The 16,244-nt window shown below is 35.3% G+C and overlaps 1 protein-coding gene across 2 annotated transcripts in view; it reads right to left on the bottom strand.

Annotated features, from left to right (window-relative positions):
• Window positions 1–6,291, bottom strand: part of LOC149775650 (pre-mRNA-processing-splicing factor 8) — an 86,220-nt gene extending 79,929 nt beyond the window's left edge. The window contains exon 1 of one of the 2 annotated variants that reach the window (XM_089944062.1): window positions 6,138–6,291. The gene's annotated coding sequence lies outside the window, so the exon portion shown is untranslated. Of the gene's footprint in view, window positions 1–6,097 lie in introns of both variants that reach the window. The other variant, XM_089944063.1, reaches the window with a different exon arrangement.
• Between the last annotated feature and the right edge of the window lie 9,953 nt (window positions 6,292–16,244).

Below are 16,244 nucleotides of genomic sequence, written 5' to 3'. Positions count from 1 at the left end.
AAGGCCTCCTGCCAGAAATGATAATAAAAGCAGCATCAAACATATTAAAAGTAGATTTACATCTACATGGTACATCTATAAAGAACAACAAATAAGAACCTATGTATTTGTCCATTCAGTGAACACAAAGCATTTATTTTAAAGATTTTAAAAAATACTAATATTGTTGGTCATAATATCTACACTGTGCAATTCTAAAAATCAGTTAAAATTACTTTGTGTTGTGTTCAGAAAGACTGAGGGTTATCACTGAATGAATCCATGTTTCAAACATCAACTTAGTAAACTTTGCCAAAATAAAATTGTCCATCTAGGTGACTAAGACAAGGTGGGAAAACATGACAGAATACTCCACATTCTGACTGGTTTCCAAATTAAACTAGAACACTGGGTCAAAATTTCATGTTTTTGATCTCGATGTCAATCGTACTTTGTGTGTTAACTGTTCTGTGTACTCCATGTAATCTTTTGTAATTCCCTCTTTGTCCCATTTATAATAACCCTTTACCCTCATAGCATCTGTTACTGTGTACACTGTTGATGTATGTGAGCCACAAAGCAAAAAAATACCTGTTGTGTAAATGTTGCCTATAGGCATAGGCCTGTCTGTGTAATTTAGAGCATTGGTGGTATACATCACTTTCAGCAAATTGTAACCATTTTACCTTTTTGTACTTATGTTTTCTATAAAATGGCTTAATAGTAAAATCTGATCTTTAACTCCGTATAATTATTTTTCACTGAAGAAATTTTAATATACTTTAAATTCCTGAGAATTCATTCGTCTCAAGTTAGAGAAGCTGTGTTACCAACCGTAAGAAACCGTCTCAACCTTTCAATCAACTGGTTTGTTTTCTACATCTCATTTGGTGCTACTGGGGCTATTTTTGCGACACTAAAGTATACGTCAGATGTATGCTGGTACAGTAATTTACAGAAAAATCAACACAGTTTGACAGAAAGATTCACGCAAAATTGCCCCCCCCCCCCCCCGTCTATTGGACAACCTCAACTATTTCTGTGATTAAATGGAATGAAATGTTACATAGAAAACAGTTACTTCATTCTTAACTTCTCTGTCAATCTTTGTTTCATGAACGGACAAAATCGTCCAACTGGAAACTATCAACATATGATCCATAGGACTTACTTTTCAAGCTCCAAACGGTCAACATCTCTTTTACTATATCATCCGAATTTGATAAATTTTAAAAATAAATATTGCATAGATTGATACAGGAGCCTACATATCACTTGCTAAAGCCTTCATAGTCATAAGTCTTATCATCCAAAGTCAAGAGAGTTCTGAATAAAGTGTTTGGCCTTCAGTTTGGATATGGGAGAATCTGACCCAGTTACTTTAAGTATCAAATTACAACTATATCTTAAACAGCAACCATGTGATGCAACATCATGGTCATTTTCCTCAGTGCCCATAGTTTCGTTCTGACAGAAGTAGCCTATTTCACCAAATTCTACCCTGCATTAAGGTCTAATACTCATACTGATCATGGAGCAGAGTCTTTATTATCTTTTAATACTACTGAATCCAGCATCTGTCTGTTTTAATATTGGAAATGTGATGTCATCAACTGTCATTTCTGCTATCCTAACTTTAACTAGATATTTCTGTTCAGGAAATTTATATAAAATTATCATATGATACAATCTGAAATCCTGTAGAAAGAATGTGACCATAATGGTTAAAATAAAGGTTAATTCGGTGGATTAGATTCATGCGATGGTCATCCGAGAGTTATGCATTGGTACGTTAATGTATTTTGAACGGATATTAGTCAAGAGTTTCCTCTGACTCTTGCCACCCCATTTTTGATATTCTTACGTTTATGTTGGGGTGTAGGGTCAAAGTCCATTCCCTATCAACAAGTTGGAATTTGCCAACACCATCTGGTGTCGACATAGGGTAGCCGCTTACTAGCCGGCCTAGCAAACTATAACGACCATTCATCGAGATATATATATCTGCATGAAATCGATAGGAATATGATTTATTTTCTCAGAAATAGCGAATATAGCATTCATTATATCTTTAATCCTCTGACAGATGGGATGTAACTACAGTGTTGATGAAATTTGACCTTGAACTCGCCAGTTGCATTCCAAGTCACATGACTACACAAATCTAGCGACCTACATGTCAATGACTCAGAGGTCCAATAACCACATGATATCAACAAAATACCATTTCGAAAGTTGTTGTACATAGAATTCGAAAACATTAATTAAAAGTCATGTAATACAGTGTGACCCCGCTATAGCGCGCTCCGTTATAAAGTGAATTTGGATATAACGTGGTTGTGGCGTGGCTCCCGAAATTTCATATACATGTATATTTCTTGCGCACAAAAAAATTCTTAAAAAGTACGAAAAAATGTAAAAAGTTGCTTATCGTTTTGGTGAAGAGATTGCAAATGAATAATACAAAACGATTGTGGCTTGGCTCCTGAAATCTTATATGTATTTTTCTTGTTAAAAGTAAGAAGAAAAAAAAATGCATAAAAAGTTTATTCTGGGATCGTGTAGGTCTTCGCCAATGTCGCTAACTTGAATTGTTGTTCCTTATTGGCTGCAAAACATACCATGTGTTTTTTTTTATTTCTTGGCGACACTGTTGGCTGTGTAAACTTTTATATACAACCACTGGTTTGGAGTGCAGAAATTCAGAGGCCCCATGAAAGGAAGCCGCAAACTGGATATAAAATGCACTGAAATTTATCTATTGTTACATAAATTCTTTGTCCATACTGACAAACCATCTAAACAGTGCATTGTTATATCATAATCCACTTATCATGACATCTAGCATGAGTTCTGTATGTTGTGAAATATCTGCTTTTTTTGTTGTTGACATTTCTGGTAACGGAGATCAACCGGACGAGGCACTGTCTTGTAATCTATCTTTCATTGGATTTTCGGCCGCTCGTTAGTAATTACTATATTTACAAAGACTGACATTTGTATGTGGATGGTATGTAAAATTCCTCTTCATTTCACTCAGAATTAAATCCTTCAGAACGCTCACGTTTTCTGTAATAATCCCTGTCATCAGAACACATGCGTCTCTATCGTCCATTGACCCTTTGTTAATTTTCAGACACGTGTGGAATGCAGCATCACGCTGCTACCAATAATGTAAAAAAAAAAAAAAAACCATCTTACTTACTGGTTTATTCAGTAGGCATGGTGGGACAGTAACTAGAATAGTGTAAACGAAGGCCAATTCCTTTTTATAAATGTACCCTGATAAAATACTTTGCTGAAATTTCAAAGGAAACAGATTACCTTTGAAGCACCGACTGTTATGAAAACGTACTCAGCAGATGGAAAAAATACCAGTCTCAATCATGCAATACAATTATTTGATGTTGCCACCACAATATGAAATGGGCATTCGTTTGGTTCTCCAAAGCTGTCCTTTAGCGGTGACTTCAATAGCGCATGCACCCTTCAATAAAGAAAGCCGACTACAATCTTTCAGTAACAGCAAAGAACTTTTCCTCAAAGGAAGTCAGTACCAAACTTAAATAAAACTTAATTTAATCTGATAGATTTTTGCATTTTCCAACGTGACTGGAACACGTTAACTGTGCTGTGAAAGTTTCCTTTTGTAGGGAAAAAGTTATGCCAATGGCAGCTTAAAACGCAAACTAACTTTTACCGACTTGGAATATACTTTAAAGTAAATGTGCTTCGTCATTTGTTACATGATTGTGCTATGTTTTTCCACTGAATTCAGACCAATCTGGCCTGTTACAAAAATAATGAATATTTTAAAGATGTGTGTGCATATTTTCAATGGAATCACTTGTATTGTGGATTTAATGTATATGATGAGGTTCGCAGGTGAGTACACGGTGTTGATACTCTATTCATGCTATACATTAGACATTTATATATAAAAAGGATTCACGTATATGTACCAATTCATGGTTCTCTAAATAACATAAACTATTATGTCTTCTCTGTTTTCACTACAGGTGTATTTCTCATTTAATATGCATCAATTCAAGATGGTAACTGTGCCGACAAAGCACATATTTTACCGCCCACATTTACTACCCACACCCCCCACATTTTTTTTGTTGGGGGGGGGGGGTACATTTTCTTCAGCTAGCTGACTTGGTTGCATATAAACAGTTTGGTATATAATGTGGTCGGGTTTTATGGCTCCCAACTACCGTGTTATAGCGGGGTCACATTGTACTTGTACATAAATATAATGCACACTTAATTCCCAACATATTTATTTTGAGAACAACGACTAGAAACCTGTTGGTATTGCAGCAAGGTGGAGAAAACCAGATTCTTTAAGTACTAAGCACGTGTCTGCAATGTATTTGTTGGTATCATGTGACTACTGCATTGACCCGTGTTCTCTGCTTATTGAATATGGTTTTTTCCAAGTTGCTGCAACATTTACAGATTTCTGGCCATAGTTTTCAGAACAAATATTTTTAGAAGTTTATGTTCTTTCATTTTTCTGTAAATAGTATGTGACTTTCATTTGTATGTTTGATTTGTTTTCCTGCAGCAACACTAGAAATGCTTTATTGTTAATATCATGTGACTATTTGAACTCAGATGTCATTGACATGTAGGTCGCAAGATTTTTTTGTAGTCATGTGACTCTGAATGCAAATGGTGTCCAGGTCAAATTTCATCAACACTATAATGTTTCGGTTAGTCTGTCAGTGGATCAAAGATATAACAAATGCTCTACTCACAATATCTGAGAAAATAAATCATATTCCTATTGATTTCATGTAGATATATCTCTGTAAAAGTTTAAGTTTGTTAGGCCAGCTAATAAGCATATACCCTGTGCCGACACCAAATGGTGTCGGCGAATTCCAACTTTTCAATAGGGAATGAACTCTGACCCCACACCCCAACATAAACGTCCAAATATCAAAAATGGGGTGGCAAGGGTCAGAGGAAACTTGGACTAAATGGATATGTGTAGCTTTTCAGTCTTTTGGCAATTCATTGTACTTTATTGATAAAACATCAGACTCCTTAGTCCTACATGTAAAACCTTGATGCTGATATTTATGTTTTGGGCGTCAAAGTCTTACTGCCTAACTTACAGCGCTGTGTAGTGTGTTTTGATGTTGACTAACATAGTAACGAAAATCAAATTTTCAGGAATATCTCACACAACTGGCAACTAAAATAACGGTGCTCTTCTACAAAGTAAAGTCATAATGTTTTAGTCAGACTTTACTTACTCTGATGTATTTTCTCTAATAAATTCAAATTCTCACAAAAGAAATGGACCCATTTTCAATTTTTGTTGGCATATATTTCAGTTGACTGGAAAGCGATGAAAGCCATGAATGCCAAAATTGGGTTAAGTTGAAAATATTATTCTTTAATGAAACAAATAAAAATATATTATGCATATTGTTACTGTAAGAAACATTTCATTTCGTTCAAGAAACATATCCCTAACATGAACCTACTTAAACATACTTCGGCATACCTCAACTACCGTCGCATTGCAACAAAATCAAATGCATGTCAACGTTACATGAAAATGCGCCCATTTGCTATGTCATATTTTCAGTCCGCCAGGATAAAGACAGCACAGTAAGTATATTAATTACACATAAATTAGTGGAAGAGTGTCGACATATGCTGCCAAATGTGAGAGATATTCCTGAAACTTTGACTACTCGTTCCGATCTCAACGACATCGGAACATGCTATACAATGCCGTTATTTGGATAGTAAGACACAGCACTAGAACAAAACCAACATGTGCAATGTCTTACATAGTAGGACTACAGACTATTGTACTCTGAAATACCAAGGTTCAACCACAGGGGCTCGTTAAAAAAGAAATCAAGAGAATGGACCGACGGATGGGTGTCCAAAATGTAACAATCAAACATATTGCCATAATATATACTGTTACAGATTGGACCCTCTGCCCTATACAGATTGACCGATATACTTAATTTCTTTTGTAACGAAGTACTGCAACTGCAAACTATATGCCAACCTTGCTAAGTGTGCGACAGAAATATCAAAGCTTAAGATCAAAACGACTAAATTACAATAATTTAAACTGAACTTGTAGCTGCAGAAGTATTCAAGAGGTGCTGGAAAATTACCTCTTGTACAACGTGTTATCCAAACGTAAATTTACCGGCCATATCAATATGGCGTCGTCGTTTGTCTAACGTTAATCACGTGGTCGGTGTAAATTTCTCTTCGAAATTAATACATTACTAAGGTAAGTGTAATTACACCAATTTGTCAGCTTTGCATTATTTGTGGGGTAGAAACTGTGTTCTAACTTGAATTTCATCAGTAATATGATATGTATGTAGCGTGAGATCTTCTGGGCGACGAGGAAGTAGCGGATAACATTTACACATGGAAGACTCTTAAGACATCACCGTTTCATATTACAAAAACATGGATAAAACTACGGTAGGATCCATACTGTAGAACACTATACATACTGTGGTACAACTGTTTTAAACAAAAGCATGTCAGGGCCGGATCAGGAAAAGTGTTTTTTTTTTGTGCTTTTAGTTGTTGTTTTTTTTTTGTGTTGGGGCGGGTCCCAGAATTTCAAAAGGGCCCTGACTTTTCTCGAAAGGGCACCAAAGCAAAGCTCTGTGTGTCTATTTACTGGAAGTGTGCATAATACTCAGTGTAAGTGCGCAAAAATAAAACGATCGTCAAGTTTCAAGCGACAAGTGACTATACGTTTGTGTGTATCCACACCCCAGACCCACCCCACCCCTATCCGGCCCTGGCATGTGAAAAATCAAAATAATTGATCAATTAATTAAAATACATAAATAAATATGGGCATTTAATCATGACTAACGACACTGGGATGATATTATTTAACCATTAACGTCGACAGAGGAATTTAGAGAAAATAACCATAAATGTTACAATGTAAACTAAGATTACGTTTGGGCCGTTATTGGCATTAAGCCAGTTTAATGTGGGGGGAGGGGGACAGAATGGCGCTTACATAACTTTTAACATTACGACTTTGGCAGGCCAAACACTTCTTGTGACTTACGAACACCGATTGTGACTGACCACGTCCTGTTGTCACCCTCCTATTCTGACTGACCCATATCTATTGCGACTGACCAATCAATATTTGTACGGACCAATACCTACTCTGACTGACCAACGCCTAATTTGATCGAGTATCTAATATTCATACTGGTCATCACCTATTCTGACTGACCAAGACCTTTTGTGGCTGACCAACACCTGTATCGACTGAACGAGACTCATTTTGACTGATTAATACCTGCTTTCAGTGACCAACACCTGTTTTGATCGGCTAACATATTTTAACAACGTCCAGGCAAGACATGATGCAGTTTGCCAAATATCACTATTGTACAGAGATAGAAATCACGATTATATTGCGTAGAGTAATAGGAAAGTGGATCTTATTCCATTTTAGCAAAAACATTGTATACACTTTATAAAAGTACAAACTCGCAGGTTCAAACTTAGGCATAAGGTGTACTTTTAAATACCAGATATGAAGTACATTGTTGTTTCCAATGGTTGCTTCTGTTTAATTTTTCACGTATTTATTGGAGAACGAGACAACAGGTATTGTTACACTTCGTAAAAAGACAAACTCTCAAATTCTAAAGTCAGTGTAAGGTGTCGTGTACTTTTAAACAGCAAATTTAAAGTATATTGTCATTCTCGCTGCTTATGTTGTATTTCTTCACGTCATTAGTGGGGAATACGACAGTTGGCACTGCTACAATTTTGAAATACAGACTCTCAAAATCTAAATTTTTGTAAGGTGTCAAGTAAGTTTAAACAGCAAACATAAAGTATATTGTTGTTTTCAATCGCTGAGAACGTTAACATCAGTGTCATTATAGCCTTCTATTGAATTGGTAATAGGGTCGAACAAATAGGACGAAGAGAGGCAAAAAGACTCATCTAATTATCAACAGTTACTACATTCCACAATCCCTACCAGTTAATACGTAATTTACAATTAAAAACATAAACATACAAACAAACGGATGAATGAACTTATGGGATAGGTAATAGTCACTAGCGTTCTTAACAACAAACGCACACACATATAAACGCACGTGTAAGGGGTTCGTATGGTAGTGAACTATGACGACTAATGCCCATTTTTTCAGACACACGCGCTTTCTTAAAGACAAACACCAGCACATACAAATAAACGGTTGAGGGAAACGGGAAAGGTTAGTTATATAATGGTCAACAACGCATATAATTACAATCCAACACACACCTTTACAACCAAGCACTCACCCTTACTATGAAAACGGATGAAATAAAGGGGAGTTAAGTGATGGTCACTAACAAACGAAATTACAATCTAACACTCACCTTTACTATCCAAAACCCAAACTTAAAGATAAAACAGTGCACGGAAAGGGGACTTATGTGATGACCAGTAAAACACATAATTACAATCCAACACCCAATAGTTCAATCCAACACCTACCCTTACCATCCAATACCGATCGTTACAAACAAAACTGATGAGGGAACTACATTCTGTTAATCAAGAAACATCCTTAGCATCTAACACGCGCACTCTTCCAAAAGAACAGGGGTCAGGAAGAGGACAAGGAATCGTTACTGCACATTTATTTTATGAATTTTTAAGTGTATGACAGTCTTTTTAAACAGTATGTTCCTAATAATGGTAAAAAATGAGGTAATTGAAGCATTATGTTCATATTTTCTGTGCAGATTTTCGTAAGCGGCAATTTAGAGCCAGGCGTGAGCTTTGCACTTTATTAAAATTATCTTAATCATTTTAGCTAATTCGTTGTAACTAAATGTTTTATTTTATTGGTACATAAATCCGGAACCGGAATTTTCTAGAAACGATCTTTGGACCTACATGCTGGCTCTACTGTTGTGTCTTAGTTTTTGTTTATAAAATCTATTTGCTTAAAAAATTAATTCTTGGGATAACATCAGAAGCAGACTCATTTGTATTGTTGTGTTCAGGTTTTCATTTGGGTTGAATTATTTATTAAAATTGTTATTCTCTGGAATTACAAAGCGCTCAATAATATTCTTTGACAAAAACATTAATTTGGGATTAGAGTGAATTCAGAAAAGGACATCATGGATTATAGTATTGTGATTAATTGGAAGACTGATAACACATCATTACACTTCGTGCCATTGGTACATTAACACATTCAAGACTACAGGTACATCAACACCTTCAGCGCTGGTTCTTATTTCGAACACCACGGAGATTTAATTAGAATTTGTTAATTAAGACTGGTGATATAACGTTTTGGACTATTTGCGATTTAATTCGCGATACTTTAAGTTCATTTTGAATTTTCACGGGGTAGGGGTGTAAAATCATCTATGTTTTAAACATTTTTTAAAACTAGTTTGCAATATTCTCCTCTTGGAGCATACAGTAAGCTTTCTCTGATTAGATATAGTTACATAAATTATGGGGGGGGGGGAGATAAATGGTCTGGAAATGTTTCATTGGATCTTGAACATTACTGTAGGTTTCAGCGGAAATATAAAGAAGCATAATCCGTACACCCCATTTTTCATTTACCATTGCAACTTCATGTAAAATATTTTTCGTTTGACATGCGTATTTTATTTCCTGATAAACGCGTATGCTTGCATATCCCGAAGGTTTTGTCTTGCAAAACGATGATAGATGAAACAACATTGGGAAACCCTGGTGAAAACATCAGATGAGATATCCGTTGCTTTGTACATCGTGTTACGTTGTTCAGGCTAACCACTATGTATGCATCTTGACCTTTATTATTCCGAGTTTTAGTCAGCTGCGGATGGACGGATTGATAGTGCCAAAGTTCGGATTTGTTCGTAATAATATTTTTAAAAAAAACCCCACTGTTAAACTGATCATCTCTTCCAAACACCGACTTTTAGTTTAAATTGCTTTTCAAATTTTCTTTTGTGTTTGAAAATGTTGCAGTCTAGTGGGATCTTTTACAGAAAATATGACGGAAGTCAGAGATTTATTAATTTTGTTAAATACCGATGAAAGCAAGGATAATTAGATATAGTACATAACAATACTACATTTTACACCTCACCCCCATTCTTTTGTTTAAAGCAGGAAGTGACCACGTTCTCTCAACAGTGTAGCCCTGGATGCATGAGCTGAATAAGCACGCAGATTAGTGCAAAACTGAATTATTTTCGTGGGTGGTCGCTGAGCTATTATGGGAAAGTATAAACGAAAAAGGCCAGGCAGTGTGGATGATATGATTAATTAGTTTTTTTTATGTGTCGGCCAAGATATATTCTGTTCTAATCTAAATACACGTTGTAATCCATCGCTTGACAGTGGTTTCTATCATGCGCCTTCAAGCGAGGCGATGATTGTTTCAATATTTAAAGGTGGAAATGATTCTTAATCCAGATGGTATCAATTTATTACCTTAATGAGTTGTGTTTTCAAAGATTTTATCAGGTATTTTTTAACCAAAGAGTGATGCATTGATCAAGACATAAGATAAACTTGATGATTGCAAGTTTTGATTTAAGAAAGGTTTTGGAAACTGATTGTACAATATTGATACTCCATAGGCCAAATGGGGATGAGAAAGTAAGGTATAATTGGATATAACAACCATTTACAGAAATCCAGTGACTATTTTAAACGGGGGTAAACACTGACATTAATACCGAGGCAATATAGCTCCAAAGACAGAAAATCAGTTTTTGTTGCAGTATGATAGTAAATTGTTGAGGGAAAAAAATGCAAGAACAAGGGATTAAAGATTATGTGGAGAAAAAAAAGATTACGATGACGCTAAGCTTACTCCGATACTCGTACGTTTCAAAGACACATGGCAATGTAAAACAGTATCGACTATGAAATAAACATGCGCTCATATTTTATACTAATGATTACTATAGACGCAAATGTTTGCTTTCATACATTACAAACATCGTACATGTCTGTTTTGTTTATGCATTGAGTCAAACGTACAAGCAACATATACACTAATGATAAAACAGCTTCAGTACCGTCTTCAGCATGAAAAAAACAACAACTTGTCCGGCTCTGTTAAATAAGGAACTTGTCATGTCACCAATAATCTGTTAGCTCGATTTTTGAACGTGTTGAATTGTGTATAAGATTTTGGAAAATGTTAATTCAGTTGGTGTACTAAATTCCATCCAGACAAGAGACTCCAGACTGTCGTGAGTGATAGAAATTCACAAAGGATCTTGATTTTCGGCTTGACAATGCCAGTTCAACTCGTCAAACATAGGCTCCAGTAAGTCTTTAATAAATCTAGCCCTCTTTCTCTACAGGTACTAGACATCTGAACTCTTAAATTTGATTTTGTAAGTGCAGGCGGTAGTTCTATTTTTTCTGGAACGTATTTTGTTCATTCATTCATTCGTTCGTTCGTTCGTTCGTTCGTTCGTTCATTCATTCATTCATCCATTCTTTATTTCTTCCAGATTAATAACATAGAGAAATAGTACAGACACGAGAATGACAAGGACAATACGTACAGTTATAAATCAGAACTCGTAAATATAATCATACAATCACACACAAAAAATGCATATTCATACATATATAAATAGGAAATACATTTTATATGCGGAATTCTGATAGCAGAAAATATTGCAGCTGACATCATACAGTTTTTATAGACTTCGGGGTCATTCAGTCCACAGGTGTATGGGAATTTCCATCCTAGAAAGTGCTGAACAAATTCTTCGTGAGATATATTATGATGATTTGCACCAAGTACGATATCAGAATTATTGATAATATGCAACCAAAACAGATCCCTCATTCTTTGAGTTTTTGAACACGAGATAAGCATATGAGCACTTACATCAGTATACGCAGTATTGTAATGTTGGCGATTATGAGTTATAAATCAGAACTCGTAAATATAATCATACAATCACACACAAAAAATGCATATTCATACATATATAAATAGGAAATACATTTTATATGCGGAATTTGCACCAAGTACGATTATATGTATGGAGTTACCCTAGACCAGTTTAAGCTCTTTGTTCGACCTAGCTATTTGCCAAAAAATGGCGGGTTTAATGGAATGATGTATATTTTGATTTAAAATCTTTGAGAAGATTGATCGTTAAAGTATATATGTTCTCAAAACCTTGATCAAATGTGATAATTAGTCTAGGAACCTTGATGAAATGTGACGAATGGCCTTGTAATCATTAATGAAATGATACAACTTCATTTTGCATGACCCAGTAAATGTCCATTTTTCACCTGTAAATATCTATGCTAAGCGTGTTAGATATAACATACACAGTGATGTTTATTGTCAAGATTCATTGTTCTGTGGAATCTTTAATCTTTCTCGATTAATTCCGAAAAATGAAACAGACGTGTCTCTTCTTAACCTAATGATGCATGCTGTTACAAGTGGAAACACCTTTTTCATTAGGATATCGAAATCCATTTTAGATTATCAAAATAGGCTGCATAAACTGATATATCAGGGGATTTGCGATATTTTTCTCTTCAGGATCCAGTTTGTATGCCCCTCCACAAATATGGTCATGGCATAGTTCATTACCATTGTCTGTCCGCCTGTCTGTCGCATTGCCTGTCCGTCTACTCAAATCACAGTAAGTTTTGCGTTTAGGGCAAGTTCTTTAAACACTGTGGTGAGGAGTTCATGTTTCTTGAATATATCTATACGGATATCCATATCGAAGGCTTTGTTTCACCGTATCATAAACATTTCTCAATTCGCCCGTGTATTTTCCATATGTGATAAAGAATATGCAGCAAGAGTTTCAGATACGTCTCGGTAAAGGCCATCTTCTTTACACTGAATCAGTGCATAATCTTAAAATTGTATCTAAGGGAACGACACTTTCTATGTCCAACTAGCCCTAAGAAGAAAGAAATTTTTGGTTAAGCCCATATTTTCTTTACGGAGAAAATAACAAAATTCCGAATCGTAATTAGTAGGGTTGTCCGTGCCGAGCTAAGTCAATATTTGAATTGTTGCTCCGATATCTTTGTGTCTCAGTGGGAGCCTAAGATTGATATGATTTTACTCCTATGTTTTTTTTATATATGTTTGTACATAAATATAACTTTTTTCGGCTTTTTTGGAGTACCTTTCATTTACTAAACCTGCAGATGAGCTTCATTATCACATATTAGGTAAATTCATTCGTTAATTTTATTCCTTCCTTTCCTCTCTTCTGCTTCTTCCTCAAATCTTAATAATAATAATAATAATAATAATAATAATAATAATAATAATAATAATAATAATTATAAAAATAGTAGATGGAGGTTTTTGGCTATACGTGCGATCGTAATAGTGTTGGGGCATACCAAATGGACTACAAATGAAGAGTTATCGCAAAGCCAATTCAAAAATAAAACGTAACATAAGTACAAAACTATTAAACTCTTATTTGATTTAATAATTACATGCAATTGTGTTTAATTACAGGATCTAGTGTTTCTAATTTAGCCATGATCTAAACAAGATTTTTGCATTATCCTGTGTTTTACATTGCTTTATCTCAGTAATGAACGGAATTAACCTCGCAGGACGTGGAGTTATTACCTAACAAATCTTTTTTTTTTTAACTGCATCGTGGTTAAACACTTGAAGAAAACTCTAGCTAGGTTGACAGTTTTTAACTGAAATAGTTTAAACAATGCAGAAATAACTGAATAAATCATTAAAAATCCCAAACAATTAGTCGATGTTTCCTGGTTTGAAGCAATTAATAAATAAATCATAACCTTCCCAAGAAAGACCTGTTTTTGAAATGAAAGGTGTATCTAAACCCAAAGAGAAGCTGATATCCCCAGCGGGCTCAGTATCCACTGACTTTGTAAAGTCGGTATTTAGCGGCAACAGTACACACCTGATGAGCGTGTTTCTTCCTTAGTATACAGCATAACGATGTTTCATACTTAGCCAACCAATTTATAACCTCTCTCCACTTCATACCGTTTTTCCGTAGGTGTCCACTGCTTCAGTTCAACGTGTCCAATCAGAATTGTTGAAATTAGTGTGTGCTTTAAAACTTGCTGGTGGATTATTATGATCAATTGCGTTTGATAGAAATCAGTCACTGTATCGCAATTTAACTTCGCTTGTGAATTAACTGAATTTAACAGGTGCAAAAGTATCTTTGAGTTTAAAAATATAACATGTAAGAAACTGTGTCCTGCATTTTCCACGATCAGTTTTAAAGTTCAATGGAATAATAATGGACTTGAAATTGTTGTTTTCTTTCTCAAAAACTTGCATTGTTTGGTTTGTCGGTCCGAGATTTTCAGATAACACGAAACAGACATAAATGATTAAAATAAAGTCATACTATTGTACTAAACCAAAGGGGTCTCTTTACAGAGCGAATTCAACCCTGGCGTGAATCTTGTCTACTGGAAATTGCAACACGTCCAGACTATATATAATTTTTCTCTAATCAATGCATGACCACAAATATCACAACTACACATTTTCATGACAGCTTCACAACTGCATGGTTTCTCATTATTACATTTCCGTAATGTAGCGTCGGTATTTCACGCCGTGAAAATATACAACTCAAACACTAGATACAGGGAACTATTTTCCTACTCCACCCTAGGTCAGTCAACTTATTTTAAGCCTCATTTCGCCTATAACTCTACACCATATTTACCATCAAATCAACAACAAAAAAAGTCTCCAGATAATGGAACAGTCCCTACTCAATTATTCCACTGTACAATTTATCAGGCTGTATCACAAATACTTCACATGGAGACACACAATCAATCCACACAATTAGATTTTAACAGGGACTACTTGGCCAAAGGCCTACTTATACTGCTCTGATTTGAACTCACCACTAAACTAAACCGTGCCATAATGAAATCTCATCAACACTGTACTCTGTGACGCTTGCTCCTGGTAATTAGCTAATTGTTCGGGCTGAGGATTATTTCCCCAACACCGACTTCTCTTAATGAAACAAATACACGAAAATCTCAAAAGTCCTTAAAATGGAGAGGTATATACAAATGGCGCATGCCTCAAATTTATTACAATATTCTGCTTTCTCCTGAAAATAGCACTGTTTTATTGCCGAAGAAAAATTGAGTAGATTCTCAAAGTTATGATTTCAGACCTTCCATTAAGTTTGCAATATGAACATTAACGAGCGATTGTTCAATTCTTGTTATAGCTACGTCAAAGAGATACCAATATTGTTATAAATATTATAAGCAACTTGATGCAGAATCTCAATATGATACAAATTGTCAATTTACTAACAGCCAGGAAAAATTATCTGAAAACATGCCAATTGGTTTTAGGTGTAATTCGATTTTGAGAGATGTTCGTCTCTCTCTTGTTCATATACATGATAACATGTAGAGGAGACAAAATGTTGGTGTTTTCAATATGAATTGCTAAGTTCAAATTATGGATTTTCTCTCTCTCTCCTACTACTACTACTACTACTACTAATTGTTGTTGTTGTTGTGGGGTTTAACGCCATATTTCAGTACACGATAGGCTATGCATGGCGGCCAGTACTAATGGTGGAGGAAGAACCCGAGAAAACCCCGGGAAGAACCACCGACCCACAAGAAGCTACTGGAGAGCTTTCTCACATACCCACGTTAGCCGAATCCTAGACTCGAACCCACGCAGACAGAGGTGTGATGACAGTGATCCGTAACAGAGAGCGCTTTAGACCACTCGGCCACTCGGATCCTCACTACTGCTACTACTAGTGCTACTACTACACAAGTAATACTTTCTTATAGTGACACGATTTACACGAAATTATTTATTTTGTATTTGATACACTTAATAGCAAGAAATCTGGCCCGATTGAGCTACTAGTCACCTTAAATATATAAACAAGAAAACTTTCAATGACATATCGTTTAGAATGGGTAGGTTAGAACAGAACAGAGAAATGGTTTAACATGTACCATTCTTATGTTCACATGAGCCATAGAATGCGACTGCATTAAAAGGAACGTACTGTTTCAATGAGATATGTCATACGCAAGGTTGTGTCATAATGGGGCGTGGCTGTAAGTAAAACCAATCAATAAATGGGTATAGTAAAATTTATACTATCATATTAATGAATTATTCTGTTTGCAGAAGAGCCAAAATACAATGAAAAATAAGTTAAGTAGGTAAAAACAACTTTATTTAGCCAAT

Source organism: Sinohyriopsis cumingii, chromosome 19 (assembly GCF_028554795.1).
Source record: "Sinohyriopsis cumingii isolate HCF-2022 chromosome 19, ASM2855479v2, whole genome shotgun sequence".
NCBI lineage: Eukaryota > Metazoa > Mollusca > Bivalvia > Unionida > Unionidae > Sinohyriopsis > Sinohyriopsis cumingii.
This window is presented reverse-complemented; position numbering and strand designations above follow the sequence as displayed.